This window comes from Bombyx mori, chromosome 24 (genome assembly GCF_030269925.1).
Source record: "Bombyx mori chromosome 24, ASM3026992v2".
Lineage (NCBI taxonomy): Eukaryota > Metazoa > Arthropoda > Insecta > Lepidoptera > Bombycidae > Bombyx > Bombyx mori.
In genome coordinates, this window is record NC_085130.1 from 16,469,859 (window position 1) to 16,490,059 (window position 20,201).

The window sequence follows — 20,201 nt, forward strand, 5'->3', positions numbered from 1 at the left end:
AGAATATAGAGAAGAAGTGCACAGTGCTATTTTTTTAAAATAATGCATAAAAGATACATTAAATCAATAAAGAAAACATTACACACACTACATACTATGTATTTGACGCACACACGCATGCATACTATTTATTGTCAAACTTTTGTTCTTGACGTCTGTTGTCAAATTGAGATTAAATATTGTTTATCTTTGTTAATATTTTTTATAGTGTACAGTCTTAGCGAAATTTGTGTATATAAAAGTATAGAATATAATCATAATAGTGTACAAACTTACAATTCCAATTAATTATAGTCGAATTTCGACTACTGCGGGACCTCTAGTATATCTTTAATTTGTCACTTATGGACTAATAAAGATATCAAACTAATAAATACAGTCCACTCTCATTCACCACAACGCAACACTAATGATAGTTTCATCTTTTATTTGTCGTCCTGTGGATGCGATACCGGTCAGGATATTAAAGAGTGATATTACAAAATGATTGTGACGTCATCGGTCAGTGACGCGGGGGCGAATTGTCAAGTCAATGGCAATGATATTGCAAAAAATCCTTTAGACACAAACAAACAAACAAACAAACAAGGTAATAAAAGCGTATTTGAAGTCGTCGTGGCCTAAAGGGTAAGACGTTCGGTGCATTCGTATGTAGCGATGCACCGGTGTTCGAATCTCGCAGGCGGGTACCAATGTTTCTAATGAAATACGTACTTATCAAAATATGTTCACGATTGACTTCCACGGTGAAGGAATAACATCGTGTAATAAAAATGAAACCCGCAAAATTATAATTTGCGTAGGTAATTACTGCTGGTAGGACCTCTTGTGTGTCCGTACGGGTAGGTACCATCACCCTGGCTTTTTCTGCCGTGAAGAAGTAATGCGGTTTGAAGGGTGGGGCAGCCGTTGCAAACATACTGAAACCTTAGAACTTATATCTCAAGGTGGGTGGCGAATTTACGTTGTAGATGTCTATGGGCTCCAGTAACCACTTAACACCAGGTGGGCTGTGAGCTCGTCCGCCCATATAAGCGCCTTAAAAAAAAGTAATAAAAATGAAAATCTTCATCAATTAACAAAATAAAAATAAAAACAAAAAATCTTCGTCACCGACTGTACACATCGAAGGTTCAAAGGTTATTTTGTTTAAGCGACATTTTTGCAACTTTGTGAGCCATTTAAAGTTTAAAAGTAAATAAAAAAAAACATACAAACAAACTTCTTCAGCTATTTAAATGGACTAAGCTTAATTGAAGTTCAATTAAAAACATCGAACTGTTGATGCTGATACCGAATAAAAAACGGACCTTTAATTACAAAGACTAGAGGTCCCGCAGTTGTCGAAATTCGACTATAATTAATTGGAATTGTAAGTTTGTACACTATTATGATTGTATTTTATACTTCTATAATCACAAATTTCGCCAAGGCTACTCTATAAAAAAATATTAAGAAAGACCAACAATATTTAATCTATTCTCAATTTGACAACAGACGTCAAGAACAAAAGTTTGACAATAAATAGTATGCATGCGTGTGTGCGTTAAATACACGGTATGTAGTGTGTGTAATGTTTTCTTTATTGATTTAATGTATCTTTTATGCATTATTTAAAAAAAATATTAGCATTGCGCACTTCTTCTCTATATTCTCTATAAGTGTGGAAAATTTTATACTTCTCTGTCTGCGCAATTTTCGTAAAAAGGGATACAAAGTTTTTACTTCACGTATTAATATATAGATAAAAGTCGCTTAAACGCAAATAACCTATTCTTTTTGTTTCGATTCTTCAAAACTCACCTGTCATGTTCACGTACGACAAATTTACATTAAATATAAAAATAAAATCTAATCAAACAATAAAAACAAAAACAGCTGACTGCATCAGTCGGAGGACGATAATAAAATGATAATATTGTTTGAAAACATATTACGTGCTGCTACCGATGTAAACAATTTATTATAGGGTTCAATGTTTACGCGCTAGTTCGGAGACGATGTCGATAAGAAATATATCGATAAAATTGCACGGCTTTTTTTTTTCTTACCTATTCCAGTAACCTTGAGGGTTTATTCTAGATTCATCGAGCTAGTAGGTGAGGCTCACGGGACTCACGGGGCTCACGGGGCTCAAACCGGGAGTGTCTAGCAAGAGCTTTTTTTCCCTACCTATGCTGATAGCCTTGAGAGGCTATTTCAGCTTCACCGGTTCGGCGAGGACAATGACCGGTGCTTGAGGTATTGCACGGCACGTCATTAGACTAAAACATCGATTGGGGTATATAGCAACGCCAACTAGATTCCGACATGATAAGCAATTGGGATAGGCGTTTTGGAGTTTTAGAGGCTTAGGAAGAAAACAGAATAGTAGTTTGGACAGTAGCGGCCGATCATGGACATCAGCAATACCTAGGACACAGCCAAGTCGCTGCTGACTTCCGAGGATTTGTTACAAAGCTTGTTTGAAGAAGGACGGGCGGTCGGTATGTGGCAGCAAAAATGTCTTCTTCTAGTTCTAGTTAGTATTAATGAAATCCAATGGCAGATGATACAATCATAAAAACTAGATGATGAGACCAAATAACTCATAAGAGTACCAGTCATCGAACATAGCAAGATCGAGAAGTTCCAAACGATTTCTCTTTGAACCTCGTTTATAGGACATCATATAGCGGTAACATACACCCGTGTCTTCAGCTGGAAGAGCCCACGGCCCTATTGTCAAATGACTACTGGCATACCTATAACATTACCACGCCAGTGCAGTCATCCACCCAGACTTTTTTTATTGCAAATGGATGGACTCGACAAATGCACACCCAACTAAGCAATAAAAAAAATATATTAGTGGTTTAAAAAGATTCCCTAATGTTTAAACCGTACATTCCAGCCATCGGCTAATACAAAGAATTGCTTCAACTGCAAAAAAAAAACAAAAAAATTATTTAATTTGTAAGCATTATTAAACATGTACGAATCGATATTATTTAACGATTTAGAACATCACTAGTTGTCGTGTTTAATTATATAATAATACTGTTATAACATTATCATTTTATTATTGGTGATTTATGTCTGTTTAAAATTTAATGTAAATATCTACTCAGCTTTCTTCTTTGGGTTAGTGCAAAGGCAAAATAATAATGATTTAATTCGTTACAACTATATTTCTATATTAGGCGTACACGCCCGCTTCGCTGCGCATTTAAAATTAACATTATTATTTATTGTCATTATTATTAGGGAGTCTTTGACCAGTCTGTGTTGCCAGTGATGACATATGGCACTGAAACGTGGTCGCTCACAATGGGCCTTATGAGAAGGCTCAAGGTCACCCAAAGAGCAATGGAGAGGGCTATGCTCGGAGTTTCCTTGCGAGATCAAATCAGAAATGAGGAGATTCGCAGGAAAACCATGGTAACCGACATAGCCCAAAGGATTGCGACACTAAAGTGGCAGTGGGCAGGACACATTGCTCGCGGAACGGATGGCCATTGGGGCCAGAAGATTCTTGAGTGGCGACCGCGTACTGGAAGACGTAGCGTGGGTAGGCCTCCCACAAGATGGGCCGACGACCTATTAAGGTTCGCGGGGATCCGCTGGATGCAGGCAGCACAGGACCGGTCTTTGTGGCGAGGCTTGAGGGAGGCCTATGTCCAGCAGTGGACGTCCATGGGCTGATAGAATAGAATAGAATTATTAGGGAGTCCAACACTCATGTAAATATTAGCCTATCAATGAAGCACATGTATTTTCTACATGGATACCAAGTTTCAAGTCAATCGGATGCATGGTTCAGTAGTTATAACGGAACATCCTAGATTATTTAACGATTTAGACATCACTAGTTGTCGTGTTTAATTATATAATAAATCTGTTATAACATTATCATTTCATTCTATTTTTGGTCAGGAGGAAATCGCCAGACTTCATCTTTCTTTATAACAGTTTTTGGGTTAATACATATGCAAAATATTACGTATTTAATTCGCTACGACTAATAATTAATGATATTTTTTTATTTACTTAGTTGATATCTGTGTCTTTGTTTTTTTTTTCTTTAAATTGTGTATTTACGTACGTGCTAAATTACAATATTTCAGCTGACAAAGTGATATTTTTATAGTTTTGAGAGCTATACAAATATAATAGGTTGGGGAAAAAGTTTTTAAGAAAATGACCACCATTTTACTAAGATTATATTTAATTCCAGATCATCTCATCTCATTTAACTTCATCCCAGTTGATTAATATCTCAAATTAATCATTTTCATTTCATTTCACTCCATATTAACATTTTTCATAAAAATAAGAATATAAATTAAAACAAGGCATGACTTAAAGGTCTTAGTTACCAGGTCATAAAATCCCTAAAAAAAAAATATAGCCAAAGGGATTTTATTACAAGTTCATACATACTATTCATAGTACATTATATACATACTATATTTCATACATACTATTTTTTCCCCAACCTATTATTACATTACCCATATTCGTGTCTCCCAGTATATTTAACGATCCAAGCCGTGTGTGTATTCGCTTGACTTTGAGCGTTGTGCAAAAAAAGAAAATGAACACTATATTCTTTGTTTTTTTTTTGGCGCGAAAATTATGCGGACCGATTCGAAGCTTGGAAAACCTGTATTAGATTCGTAATAATCAACTACTTTAATAAAAAAGCTGTAATAACCATGAAACAAACATAAAAATTCCATTTTTACTTTACTTATTATAATTTTAACAAAAACGACAACACGATTTAAACGAACTAGACGGTTTTTTTTTTTGATAACGCCATCTTGTTGTGTCTTTAAAGCGGTTAGTTGCTCTCAATTAAGAAAAATAGTATTATTATTCGCCAATAGATGTCGGGAAGAGTCATAAAGTTGATTATTGAAAACACGAATAAAACAACATTTTCTGAAAATAAATCGTGGCTAGATCGATTTATCGCCCCCGAAATCCCCTGTATACTAAATTTTATGAAAATCGTTGGAGCCGGTTCCGAGATTCAGATTATATACACATATATTAATTTACAAAAATTGCTCGTTTAAAGGTATAAGATACGAAAAATAATGTTAATTTATAGAATCAAGAAATAATTAATTTGACGTCATCCGAATCCACGAATTCTCATAAAAAATCGGTGGCCATTGTATGTTGAGGAAGTCGACGAGGGAAAAAAAAGAACTACAAAGTAAGTTTTAATAGCAATAGTAATTAAAAATTAGTGATCTTATCTGTTGCGAACACGATAGGGATAAGGTGGAGATAAACAAGAAGAACACGATATTTAAAGACGTTAAAATAATTAAATAATTTTTTTGTTGATCCTTGATATGTGTGCCTATTTTCAAGTTAATCGGACGGACATATTGGATTTGACCGAAAATTGAAGAACTCCGTTATACAGATTATGTTACAGTTCAAAATTGAAGCAGTAGGTATGTAATAATTTCATTTTTCCAACTGGAAAGGCGAAAGTCATCACACCATACAGCCTAATCTGTTTGTATATACTGTTTAATAAAAAACGGAACGTAACGAAATGAAGTTGATTAATTTGAGATATTAATCAATACGAATGAAATTGAAACGAGTTTATATGAAATAGAAAAATAATGGTCATTTATTGAGATTTATTTTAGTGGACTTTTTGAAAGATCCCGAGAAGCCACGCCAAGTGGCTATCTCATTTTCCCACGTTTGTGCACTTTTTCCGATACTTTTAAACTAAGTCAATAAAACAACGTTATCTTAGGAGCTCGCATGGGTTACGGCTTCAGAGAGGGCCGCTCGACGATCGACGCGATTTTGCGCGTGGGTGCCCTCTCCGACGAAGCCGTATCCCGGGGCGGGGTGGCGATGGCGTTATCCTTAGATGTAAGGAACGCCTTCAACACCCTGCCCTGGTCGGTGATCGCGGGGGCGCTGGAGTATCACGGCGTCCCCGCATACCTCCGCCGACTGATCGGCTCCTACCTCGAGGGCAGGTCGATCCAGTGCATCGGACACGGTGGGGCGATGTACCGCTTCCCCGTCGAGCGCGGTATTCCGCAGGGGGGCCCCTACTGTGGAACATCGGCTACAACTGGGTCCTGCGGGGCGTCATACGGGGTCCTCTAACCGGGCTGAGCGTAATTTGTTACGCTGACGACGCGTTGGTCGTAGCTCCGGGAAGGGACTACCGGGAGTCTGCTCGTCTGGCGTGCGCAGGCGTGGCACACGTCGTCACTAGGATCCGACGGTTGGGACTCGAGGTGGCGCTCGACAAAACCCAGGCCCTGCTTTTTCACGGGCCGAGACGGGCGCCGCCTGCGGGTGCCCACCTCGTGATCGGAGGCGTCCGCGTCGGGGTCGTGGTGACCAGTCTTCGGTACCTCGGCCTCGAACTGGACGGTCGGTGGAGCTTCCGCGCTCACTTTGAAAAATTGGGCCCTCGACTGATGGCGACGGCCGGCTCTTTGAGCCGGCTCCTTCCAAACGTCGGGGGTCCCGATCAGGTGGCGCGCCGCCTCTACATGGGGGTGGTGCGGTCGATGGCACTATACGGTGCGCCCGTATGGTGCCACGCCCTGACCCGCAAGAACGTCGCGGCGCTGCGACGTTCGCAGCCCACGATCGCGGTCAGGGCGATCCGAGGATACCGCACCGTCTCCTTCGAGGCGGCGTGCTTGCTCGCCGGGGCGCCACCCTGGGACCTGGAGGCGGAGGCGCTCGCTGCAGATTACAGGTGGCGTAGCGACCTCCGCTCTTGGGGGGAAGGGCGCTCCGGCGAAGGAGTAGTTCGAGCGCGGAGGCTCCAATCTCGGCGGTCCGTGCTGGAGGCGTGGTCTCGTCGCCTGGCGGACCCGTCGGCCGGCCTCCGTACTGTCGAGGCGGTCCGCCCGGTTCTCGCGGACTGGGTGGGCCGCAACCACGGATGCCTCACCTTCCGGCTGACGCAGATGCTTACCGGCCACGGATGTTTCGGCCGGTTCTTGCATAAGATAGCCGGAAGGGAACCGACGGCGCAGTGGCACCACTGCGCGGACCGCGACGAGGAAGACACAGCGGAACACACACTGGCGCGTTGCTCTGGATTCGACGAGCAACGCGCCGCCCTCGTCACAGTCATAGGAGAGGACCTCTCGCTGCCGCGCGTCGTGGCTACGATGCTCGGCAGTGACGCGTCCTGGAAGGCGATGCTCGACTTCTGCGAGTCCACCATCTCGCAGAAGGAGGCGGCGGAGCGAGAGAGGGGGAGCTCTTCCCTTTCCGCACCAATCCGTCGCCGTCGAGCCGGGGGCCGGAGGCGGGAATACGCCTGTACCTCCCGGCCCCTGTGGGTAGTGGCTTCCCCCCGGTGAAGGTCAAGGGGCGATCTTTTTTTTTTTTTTTTATTGCCCTTGTAGGCAGACGAGCATACAGCCCACCTGATGGTGAGTGGTTACCGTCGCCCATGGACTTCAGCAATGCCAGGGGCAGAGCCAAGCCGCTGCCTACCGTTAAATCCGATCTGAGGGGGTGAGGCCGCGCGGCGCGCTACCAGCACTCTAGCGCGCTGCCGTGGAGTAAATAGAGCAACCGGTCGACGGTGTATCGCGTTCCGATCCGGCAGGCTGGTTCTGGTCCAGCGGGGTATTCCGGAACACCAGCGGCACTGTCTGGGCGGCCCGACGGGCTCCGGTGCCGAGACGGCCGACGTTTCAGAGCCTTCGATTCCTTGGGGTGAGCCGCGCCGTCTGGTTGTAGTGTTGACCGCGGTAACCCCCCTACCTCATCCGGGTTCTGGCCTCGGAGGGGTTCGGACGTTGGGTGTAAGAGTGCAGGGGAGTCATTTAGTGGGTGGGCCCTAAAATCCTTGGGCCCGCGGTCTGCTCACAACACCATGCAGATCGTCGAGTCTCACATACCCCGCGCGCCACTTTTACGCGGGGACCTCGTAGGAGGTTCGGCCCTCTACCCGAAAAAAAAAACAAAAAAAAAAGTAGCTCGCATGGGTTGGCCGACCAACTACCCTGCCAATTTCTTTTATATGCGTTTCGGTTGGAAGACTGGACCAGCCAATGTATTGTAAAACTGAGGCTCACCATCCACTTCGATAAAGCGGCACGACACGAGAACCCTCTCATCGCAGCCGCCGGTAACTACATTCCCGATCCTGCGGAAAGAATGGAAAGCAGTCGACGTCGGCCCAAACACGTCATTTCGGATCCTCCCGATCCACTAACAGTGCTTTTAGGTACCGCAAGCACCGGTCACCGTTCTGGTCGAACCTGTCGCTTGCGACGAAGGGCTCGACGAGTAAATTAACCCATAGACATAGCCCACTGAGTTTCTCGCCGGATCTTCTCATTGGTTCGCGTTTCCGATCCGGTGGTAGATTCTGCGAAGAACGGCTCTTGCTAGGGCCAGTGTTAGCATAACTCCCGGTTTGAGCCCCGTGAGCTCACCTACAAGCTCGGTGAATCTAGAATAACCCCTCGAGGTAACTAGAATAAGTAAGAAAAAAAGGAGCTTCAGATCTCATATCCGCTATGTTTGCATGAATCCTCATTACGACAATTTCATGTTTGCCTTAATGTTTATAATTTAATTTTAAGGTTATATTAGCTTTCAGTGGATTAACGACCACTGATGACGTCAATGGTTTTTTTAATTATTAGAGCAAATTGGGAGCAATATTTAAAGAGCAATTAATTGGCATATCGCTTAATTAAAAAAAAAATCTACGCTGACTTCCTTCCGGCATAACATTGCGCTATAGAGCGTCATTTATATAACTGTTTTCACTTTTAATTTCTGGTACGTGAAATAAAAACCACTATCTTCTTCTTTTTCTCCACCTTATCCCACTAGGTGGGGTCGGCACAGCTAATTTTTCTCTTCCATTCTCTTCTATCAGCCGTCATCTCAACACTCACTCCTCTCTCTCTCATATCGTCATTCACACACTCCATCCATGTCTTCTTCGGTCGACCTCTTCCCCCTCTACCTTGCACTACCATTTCCATACATCTCCTAGTCACATGCATCTTCTCTCTACGCATCACATGTCCATACCACGCTAACCGTCCGAAATAAAATAAAAACCACTATGCTATACATAAATTATGTATTCTACATCGTTATTTATAAATTTCACACAAGCGAGACTAATGATTATGTTCGATATGTTCTAAATAAACACGTTACTTAACACGGAGAAATCGTATAGATGACTAATGATTTTTAATTGGCCGCCTAATCACCGAAGTTCAATGACCGGCGAGTGGCAAAAAGTTACTATTATACCTAGGGTATGGGGGTTATCCCGAATGATGGCTAACTCAAATTTGCCGAGTTATAAATTTGATTTGCAACAAACGATGGCGCGATACATTCTTATGTCTAGCGACATCTATTGAGGGTTTTTTTTTTCCTACCTAAGCTGGGACTTGGCCTTGAGAGGCTATTCCAGCGTAACCCTAACGTTTGTAGGTGAGCTCACGGGGCTCAAACCTGATGACGTTGCTAACACGAACCCTAGCAAGAGCCGTGCTTCGCAGAATCTACCACCGGATCGGAAACGCGACCCACTGAGAAGATCCGGCGAGAAACTCAGTGGGCTGTGTCTGAGAGTTAATTTACTCGTCGAGCCCTTCGTCGCAAGCGACGGGTTCGACGAGAACGGTGACCGGTGCTTGAAGTACCTAAAAGCACCGTTAGTGAATCAGGAGGATCCGAGATGACGTGTTTTGGGCGACGTCGACTGCTTTCCATTCTGTCCGCAGGATCGGGAATGTAGTTACCGGCGGCCACGATGAGAGGGTTCTCGTGTCGTGCCGCTTTATCGAAGTGGCGCATGGACGCCGACTGAAGATACTTACTGATGGACTCTAAGTCCAGGTCGTCATGGAGGTCGACGTTCCTGACGAACCACGGGGCTCCGACGGCTATCCTGCAAAAACGGGATTGAATAATTTGAAATGTTTTTAGGTGTATGCGGGCCGCGTGAGCGAACACTACACTTGCATAGGTCATGACGGGGCGTATGCAAGTTTTGTAGAGTGTCACCTTATTTCTAAGGGACATTTTACTTCGCCTACATATCATCGGGTAGAGACGTCCTAGAATGAAGGCGGCACGGTCGCGTACCGTCTTAATGTGGGGGCGGAATGTCATCCTACTGTCGAGGGTGACGCCTAAGTATTTGACCTTCGGGGCCCACGGTATGGGCTGGTCGAACATCGTGATTGGGCGAACGGCGGGGGCGGGGGTGTTGACGCGCCTAGTCGGGAGAGGGAATGATGGTTAACTCAAATTTGCCGAGTTATAAATTTGATTTGCAACAAACGATGGCGCGATACATTCTGACGTATAGCGACATCTATTGAGGGTTGTGTAAACTCAACTATTATAACGTATGAAATATTATACGTCTAACGACATCTATTGATGGTTGTGAAAACTAAATTTGATACAAAACTGAGAGATTCGTTCATAATATGAAGAGCAGAGGTAAGGAGAACCATCTCAGTATATTAAAAAATGTCCACTGAAGGCAGCAAATTAAGATGGCGCCATAGTAGCAAGTGGAAAGATTTTAAAAACAGCGCCATAAGCTTTTTTTTTTATTTATTGCTTAGATGGTTGGACGAACTCACTGCCCACCTGATACTAAGTGGTTAGTGGAGCCCATAGACATCTACACCGTAAATGGGCTACCCACCTTGAGATATAAGTTCTAAGGTCTCAGTATAGTTACAACGGCTGCCCCACCCTTCAAACCGAAACGCATTACTGCTTCACGGCAGAAATAGGCAGGGTGGTGGTACCTACCCGTGCGGACTCACAAGAGGTCCTACCCCCAGGCTTCAAACCGAAACGCGTATAAGAGAAATTAGCAGGGTAGTTGGTCGGCCAGCCCATGCAGGCTCCTAAGATAACGTTGTTTTATTGACTTAGTTTAGTAGTATCGGAAAAAGTGCACAAGCGTGGGAAAATGAGATAGCCACTTGGCATGGCTTCTCGGGATCTTTCAAATAGTCCACTAAAATAAATCTCAATAAATGACCATTATCTTTCTATTCCATATCATCTCGTTTTAATTTCATGCGCATTGATTAATATCTCAAATTAATCAACTTCATTTCGTTACGTTCCGTTTTTCATTGAACAGTATATACAAACAGATTAGGCTGTATGGTGGGATGACTTTCGCCTTTCCAGTTGGAAAAATGGAACTATTACATACCTACTGCTTAAATTTTGAACTGTAACATAATCTGTGTAACGGTGTTCTTCAATTTTCGGACATGGACTTTTTGGCGGGAACGCGAGGAGTGAAGTTGTGTGATTTGTTTTATTTTGTCTATTTAGTGTTTCTTCAGGTTTAAATGAGTAATAACGGTGGTTTATTAACTGTTTAATATCTGTGAAAGTGCACAAATGTGGGAAAATGAAACAAAGCCGCTGGACGCAACTTCTCGGGATCCTCCAAAAAGTCCACTGAAAAAATCTTAGTAAATGACCACCATTTTACTAAGATTATATTTCATTCCATATCATCTCATTTCATTTAATTTCATCCCAGTTGATTAACGTCTCAAATTAATCATTTTCATTTCATTTCACTCCATATTATCATTTTTCATAAAAATAAGAATATAAATTAAAATAAGACATGACTTAAAGGTCTTAGTTACCAGGTCATAAATTCAATTAACAAAAAAAAAATTTTTTCGGACAAATCCAAGATGTCCGATTAACTTGAAAATAGGCACACGTATCAAGGATCAACAAAAAAAAAACTAATTACTTTAACGCATTGATATACATATAAACCCAAGATACACATTTTCATACAAAAGTAGCACTCGGAACTGTCCCGAAACACTCACCAATTCTATCTACGTAGTTATAGTTAACTATAAACATATCTTTTGCAAATTCAACATTACGCGCATTGTTTTTTTTTTTATGGTTGAAGGATTACTGGTGGCCCGGAGGCCTTTCCAGTTTCACCAGGACAGGTGGCCGAGCAAAGGCTAGCCAGGAGGGGTGGGATTTGCTAACAACTGCCCGAGCGCCTCCGAAGGAGACCTAACAACTCTAGAGCAATTGCTTCGCGAATGAATCTACTACTGGATCGGAATCGCGACCCGCTGAGAAGATCCGGCGAGAAACTCAGCGAGCTGATTCATGGGTTAGGTTGCACGGCGAACTCTTTGTCGAGTTCGACGAGTACGGTTACCGAGGTCCCTAAGCCTGCTCCTAGTGTTAGAGCTGAAGGCGTCTAATGCAAAGGTTATTGGATCTGATGGATCCGTAAGGACGTGTCTAGGGCGTCGACGGTGACTGGCTCCTGCGTGATTAGGATTCGGGGAGTAGTCAGCGGCGACAACGATAAGGCGATTATCATGACGGTACGCGCATTGTTTAAAGTTGTTATTACAAAGCAGTGTACAATAACCAATCAAATTTTACGGCCGAAGTTAGCCGGCAGGACAGGACATGGAGTGGAGACGAATATTTGTATATTTTTTTTATTATAAAATATTGAGTTAGTATTTTAAGAGTTAGTTAAATTATACTTTTATCTGAGCATAAATATGTTTTTTGGGTAGGACATGTGTACATCAATTTTTAAATATTTTCTCTAAAACTTTTAATGCGAAATGGTCTTTTTAACAAGTTTAGATTTTTTCTTCCTACAGTTGTTAATGACTTTCTTCTTGCTAATTAGCCTTCTGCGGCATTTCTGGAGTTCACTTTTTCTGTGAACTTTTCGAGGTGTATCCAAAATTGAGCCTATACTCAGGGAAGTAGTAGGAGATTTGAATTCCTTGTTATTTTATAAATAAAACATTGAACCTGTACGACAGACTTCAATCCCCTAAGTAATCGATATAATAATATAATATTTATTAACTTTAAAAATAACACAATTCACAGAAGCGAGACTTTTTTTTTCCTACCTAAGCTGATAGCCTTGAGACGCTATTACAGCGGAACCTTAACTAGTAGGTGAGCTCACGGGGCTCAAACCTGACGAGACGTTGCTAACACGAACCCTAGCAAGAGCCGTGCTTCGCAGAATCTACCACCGGATCGGAAACGCGACCCACTGAGAAGATCCGGCGAGAAACTCAGTGGGCTGTGTCTGAGGGTTAAGCGAGACTAATGATTATGATTATTTATGATAATTATGTTCTCGACATGTTACGTCACACGGAGAAAACTTATAGATTACTAATGATATTTGATTGGCCGCCTAATCACCGAAGGTCAATGACCGGCGAGTGACAAAAAGTGTTTAAAAGGTATATAACCTTTAACCATGGTCATTAAGGAACGTGGATTATCTACACAACTTACGCTATACAAATTTGCCGAGTTATAAATTTGATTTGCAACAAACGATAGCGCGATACATTCTTACGTATAGCGACATCTATTGAGGGTTGTGTAAACTCAACTATTATAACGTATGAAATATTATACGTCTAACGACATCTATTGATGGTTGTGAAGACTAAATTTGATAGCAAACTCAGAGATTCGTTCATAAATGTCTGAGATTCGGCGTGTCGCATTTTCGGATTGTTTAATAGAATGATATTATTTAGATGAATCTAATTTAAAAAATGGCTGGGCCTAGTTTTCTGTGGTTTTCAATTACAATTAATTTAATAACTTTTATCAGGCAATCGGAAAATTATAAATTTTATACAGCATACTAAAATGATTTTTTTTTCTATTTTTTACTTTCTCAAAAAAGATTTTACTACCTCAAAAAAGATTTTTTTTCTATTTTTTACTTATTTTTTATTAATTCGTTTGTTCATTTGTTCTTGATTGTTCACTGTTAATAATTGTTTGTTCTTCATTTATTTATTTAAAAAAAGTTATTAAAAATATACCTACAAGTTAGCCCCCCGATTGCAATTTTTAATATTTTTTCGTCCTTAATGACTCGTAAATATTCATTTTCGATTGTTCTTATATAAAACACGTTTGTTCTCTTTCGAAATTACTCATTTTTTGTTTAATTAACTATTTGTATTAGTTGAATAAATGTATGCAAAATATGTGTACTGCACATGCGTCAACTATAATGCCTAAACTTTCTACGCGGTTCTAATCGTCAAAAAAAACAATTATAAATCCTGAAGGATCAATTAATTGGTATACAGTTTAATTAAAAAAATTTAAAACTAAATAAATGAAATAATGTGCAAACCAAACTGTTTACCATCCACATTTGATTGTCGGGCAGATAGAAAACGAAAATTCACTCAAAGTGAACCTCGGCCTGCATTTGTGAAACGGCAAAGACTCACTAATACTCACTATTATCAAGAAGATTGAAGAGAGGACTAAAAATGAGATGTGTCATATACCTTTGCCATCTTGTAGTCAAGGTAGGTGTAACTATCAATAATTAGTTACACTCACAGATCTCATAATCAAATAACAATATCAGAAAAAAGGAGAATAGTTAGTTAGTTAGTGGAAGTAGCCAGAATGGGCAAGTGGACCTCAGTTCCTATTACATAAGGTTCTAGGAAGTTTGCGATTATGAAAATTTATCACAGTGTAATATCACTTACTTACTTTAACAGTGAAGGAAAACATTGTGATGAAACCTGGACACCTAAATGTTATTAGGATTTTCTTAGGTGTGTAATCCACCAACCAGCACTAGCCCAGCGTGGTGGACTAAGGCCTAAAAACCCTGGAGGCCAGTCTCCAGCAAGGGGAGATTTATATGGGCTGATGATGATGACTAGGAAGTTACATACTACTACTACTACTACAGTACACATATAATCCGATATATTTACAAACTATAAGTTTGTTGGGTACCTAGAAATTGATAACATTTCATATTTCCAGATGTCCAGCCACTTGAAAATAGGTGTAGTAATGACAAAGCTATCCAAGTAGCTCCAGCACAGGAACACAAAGGCAAGGCAATTGTGTATTGCCACATCACCCCTTAATATATCTGAAGCAAGTACAAGTAAACAATCAGAACCAGCAAAAAGAAAACTGTTGTTCCTGAGGACAAATTTGACAGTGATCAGTCAAATGCAGAAGGATCAGCTGTTGAGAGTTATCTCTCTATATCTCCACTCCATCAAAGACTTGTGCACTTCATTTATTGAAATTAATATTAATGAATATTAATTTAAATTATCGTGCGAATTTTGTGGTCAAAACATTTAAGTGTATTTTATAAATAAATATTCATTCTCAGTATTAATGTTGTTTTAATCTTCGATTGAAAAATTGGTTCTTAATGAAATTAGTTGGAGCTAAATGCTGCTTGGAGCTTAATATTTTCGAATAACATAAACACGTGACTTTAAGCATAAACATATTTTTTGGTTAGGATAATTAAACAGGATAATTTATATGCCTATCATTCTTAAATAATTCAGTAAATAAATAAATTTTGAAAGATAAATAATGAACATATTTACTTATTTGTTTATATTACCTATGTGAACTCATAACCTATCTTTTTTATACCTTCATAACGATAGGTAGGAGGATGGAAAAAATGCATTTGATCTATCTTTACGCCAATGCACATTATTTCATTTATTTATTTTTTAATTTTTTTAATTAAACTGTATACCAATTAATTGCTCCTTCAGGATTTATATTTGTTTTTTTTTTTCACGAATAAAACCGCGTAGAAAGTTTAGGCATTATAGTTGACGCATGCGCAGTACACATATTTTGCATACATAATACATTTATTCAACTAATACAAATAGTTAATTAAACAAAAAATGAGTAATTTCGAAAGAGAACAAACGTGTTTTATATAAAGAACAATCGAAAATGAATATTTACGAGTCATTAAAGATGAAAAAATATTAAAAATTGCAAGAAGGGGGCTAACTTGTAGGTATATTTTTAAATATTATTTTTAAATAAATAAATGCAGAACAAACAATTATTAACAGTGAACAATCATGAACAAATGATGAAAAAACGAATTATAGAAAATAAGTAGAAAATATGAAACAAAAAAATTTTTGAGGGGCTAACTTCATTCACCTGTCAAAATGTCCGTCATTAAGTGTATAATCTATGATGTCCGTGGTACCAGAGACCAGGTGCCATAGATTATACACTTAATATATTCCAGGTGCATAAGTGCTTTTTTTAAGGGATTTTATGACCTGGTAACTAAGACCTTTAGGTCAAATTTTATTTAAATGTTTAACTCTTATTTTTATGAAAAATGATAATATGGAGTGAAATGAAATGAAATGAAATAAAATGAAGATGATTAATTTGAGACATTAATTAACTGGGATGAAATTAAATGACATGAGATGATATTATGGGATGAAATATGATTTCAGTAAAATGGTGGTCATTTACTGAGATTTTTCGGTGGACTTTTTGCAGGATCCCGAGAAGTTACGTCCAGCGGCTTTGTTTCATTTTCTCACATTTGTGCACACTCACAGATATTAAACAGTTAATAAACCACCGTTATTACACATTTAAACCTGAAGAAACACGAAATAGACAAAATAAAACAAATCACCCAACTTCACTCCTCGCGTTCCCGCCAAAAAGTCTGCTTAAGTGCTTATTATAAATATAACTTAATCATAATTAATCTGATCGAATGCAATAAAGTTTTATTTATATATTTTTTCTCTCACTTTTGTCACTCATGGAAAATGTATTGTTATTCTGGATTTCATAATTCCTAAAATGTTCAATTATATATTTTTTTAAATATTCTTGCTTATCTAATTTTAAGATATTGTCAAAGTTTGCACTGTCACTTGTGCCTATAATTAATGTGAAATTCTCATGTTTTTTTTTATCGATTGTTATTCATTGTTTTAAATTGATGATGATTTCATAATTCCTAAAATGTTTCATTGTAATTTTTTTAAATATTCTTGCCTAATTTCTGGTTTGCGTATAATTAAAGTGGAATTGGTCATGTACCTTTTTATTGAATTATTCATTGTTTTAAATTGATGATGATCGCTTTTTGGTGTGTCCACGTTCGGGACAATTATTAAGTCGGTTTCTGGAAGCAATCTTATACATATCTATATTTCTATACTAACATTATGAAGAGGAAAAATTTGTTTGTTTGATTGTATTGAATAGGTTCAGAAACTGCTGAACCGATTAGAAAAAATATTTCACTGTTTGGAAGCTACACTATTCCCGATTGAGAAAATCTATCATCTTTTTTGAAAAAAATTAGGGGTCCTTACTAAAACTCCAATAATGTAACCCAAGGTGTAAAAAAATTACCTTAAATATTCTTAAAATCGCGTGCGCTGCGAAAACTAGTGATGAATAGAATAAAATAATGTACTACGATTTTGTAGAACACATTATTATTTACAAAAAGTGTGGTGACAGCATATGTCTAACTATTATAGTTATGCCGCAATAAGTGTTCTTTTATTTTTAAAAATAAAACAACGTCAAATATCGTTGAATTTTTTGTTAAAGACCCGAGCGGAGCCGGAGCGGGCCGCTAGTAATTAATATTTTTAGTCCGACTGTAATACATAATTAGATATTTTAAATATAATAATAATATGTAAAAAAAGGCGCCAATTAGTAATTGAGTAAAAAATACACAGATAATATAAAAACAATGAGCAATACGTTTCGTTTCACGCTGTTAAGATCTTGTACGTGGCGCAAGTTAATAAATAAACTAAAAAGAAAGATATTGAAAATGTATATAATACTTTTACGGTTTAATCTTGCGTGTTTTTTATTAAACTATCTTTAAAAAAAAAAATTGCTTAAATGGGTGGACGAGCTCACAGCCCACCTGATGTTAAATGGTTACTGGAGCCCATAGACATCTACAACGTAAATGGGCCACCACACAAAAAAAAAAACACCACAGAAATTGAATTGATATTATTTCTATGCGTCACACTGCCGCTTAGGTACCTACGGTCTGAAAAAAGGATTCGTTATGACTTTAAAAATGTAAACAAATGTTTGTTAGATATTACTTTGCATTTATTGTTGTTAACAATATAATTATTATACATAGGTACATTAGAATATAGCGATATCGGGTTTTTGTATTAAGACCACCCGGGCGTTCTTGCACTTTTTAATTATTATTTTTTATTGCCGTATAGGCAGACGAGCATATGGCCCAACTGATGGTGAGTGGTTACCGTCGCTCATGGACGTCAGCAATGCCAGGGGCAGAGCCGAGCCGCTGCCTACCTACCGCTTAATACTCTCCACAAGCCTCGTTTGAAGTTTTTTTTTTTTTTTTTTCCTACCTAAGCTGATAGCCCTAGCGGCTATTTCAGCGTAACCCTAACTTTAGTAGGTGAGCTCACGGGGCTCAAACCTGACGATGTTGCTAACACGAACCCTAGCAAGAGTCGTGCTTCGCAGAATCTACCACCGGATCGGAAACGCGACCCACTGAGAAGATCCGGCGAGAAACTCAGTGGGCTGTGTCTGAGAGTTAATTTACTCGTCGAGCCCTTCGTCGCAAGCGACGGGTTCGACGAGAACGGTGACCGGTGCTTGAAGTACCTAAAAGCACCGTTAGTGGATCAGGAGGATCCGAGATGACGTGTTTAGGGCGACGTCGACTGCTTTCCATTCTGTCCGCAGGATCGGGAATGTAGTTACCGGCGGCCACGATGAGAGGGTTCTCGTGTCGTGCCGCTTTATCGAAGTGGCGCATGGACGCCGACTGAAGATACTTACTGATGGACTCTAAGTCCAGGTCGTCATGGAGGTCGACGTTCCTGACGAACCACGGGGCTCCGACGGCTATCCTGCAAAAACGGGATTGAATAATTTGAAAGGATTTTAAGTGTATGCGGGCCGCGTGAGCGAACACTACACTTGCATAGGTCATGACGGGGCGTATGCAAGTTTTGTAGAGTGTCACCTTATTTCTAAGGGACATTTTACTTCGCCTACATATCATCGGGTAGAGACGTCCTAGGATGAAGGCGGCACGATCGCGTACCGTCTTGATGTGGGGGCGGAATGTCATCCTACTGTCGAGGGTGACGCCTAAATATTTGACCTTCGGGGCCCACGGTATGGGCTGGTCGTACATCGTGATTGGGCGAACGGCGGGGGCGGGGGTGTTGACGCGCCTAGTCGGGAGAGGGATGCTCAGCGTGGTGTTCGGAGGGCGACCCCTTTTGAAGAGCACCGCTGTGCTTTTCGTGGGGTTAATGTCGATGCGCCACTTCCGGAACCACTGTCCCATGGTGGTAGCTGCGGTCTGAAGTCGTCGATGAAGCAACGCCTTCTTCCTACACGAGTAGTAGATGGCGGTGTCATCGGCGAAGAGCGCCAGATGGGTCTCCGGAGACCGGGGTATATCGTTAATATACAAACTGAATAGTAACGGGGAGAGGGCGGAGCCTTGCGGGACTCCGGCTGTGACGTGACGGGGCCGGGAACGCGTTCCCTCGACTCGATATCGGAACGAACGGTTCGACAAGTAGTCTCGTATGATGAGCACGAGTCTGTCTGGCACTCCCATGTTATACAGTTTGTATATCAAACCGTTGTGCCAGACTTTGTCGAACGCCTTCGCTATATCGAAGAAGAGGGCTCCTGTCGGAATGGCGTTTGAAGAATCGTGTCATAGCGCTCGGGAAACACCGTGGAGGGGAGCTCATTCCATAGCCGGATGGTACGTGGCAAAAAGATCTCTGGAAGCGCACTGTGGATGACCGCAGTGGCTCCAGGTAGTATGGATGAACTCTACTCCGGTGGCGGGCGGTGCGATGGTAAAAGCGAGATGTCGGTATCATCTCGAACAATTCCTCAATTTGTATCCCAATTAACAGTAACAATTTTTCTTAATGTTTCCTTTTGGCCTGAATAATGCAGATCTCGTTTTCTTGAAAATTTTATTTAAAGTTGGGATTTCTTTTCTGGGGGTGTAAAATGAGTATATTTTTATAGGACTTAATTCGGCATTAGTACTTGGATGTGGCGAAGAAACTGATGCTGGTAAAGCAGCTGGCTGCGATAATTGTTTGACTTCTTTTTGAAGTTATACTTCTTTAGGCGCGTTATGAAAAATTGATGAGAGTGAAATTTTACGATGCGCGCGCACCGTGACACGAAATTAACAGAAATGAAGTTGGCCACTAAATCGCTCGATACAATACGACCGACGTAACTTGGCGAGTCTGAACATAGCCGCAGGTAAA

General features: G+C 40.5%; 1 protein-coding gene and 1 long non-coding RNA gene across 5 annotated transcripts in view; one reads left to right on the top strand and one right to left on the bottom strand.

The window, feature by feature from the left end:
- LOC101736801 (homeobox protein Hox-B5a) overlaps positions 1–20,201 on the bottom strand; it is a 101,224-nt gene that overhangs the window by 27,022 nt on the left and 54,001 nt on the right. For 2 of the 4 annotated variants that reach the window (XR_009976548.1, XR_009976550.1), the window contains exon 1: positions 1,804–1,965. The exons of 1 other annotated variant lie outside the window; for it this stretch is intronic. The gene's annotated coding sequence lies outside the window, so the exon portion shown is untranslated. Of the gene's footprint in view, positions 1–276; positions 1,332–1,803; positions 1,966–20,201 lie in introns of those variants that run through there. One more of the 4 variants, XR_009976552.1, reaches the window with a different exon arrangement.
- LOC134201218 (uncharacterized) lies at positions 14,055–15,237 on the top strand. Its single transcript, XR_009976412.1, has 2 exons — positions 14,055–14,396; positions 14,872–15,237. It is a non-coding gene; the product is annotated as an uncharacterized LOC134201218 (long non-coding RNA).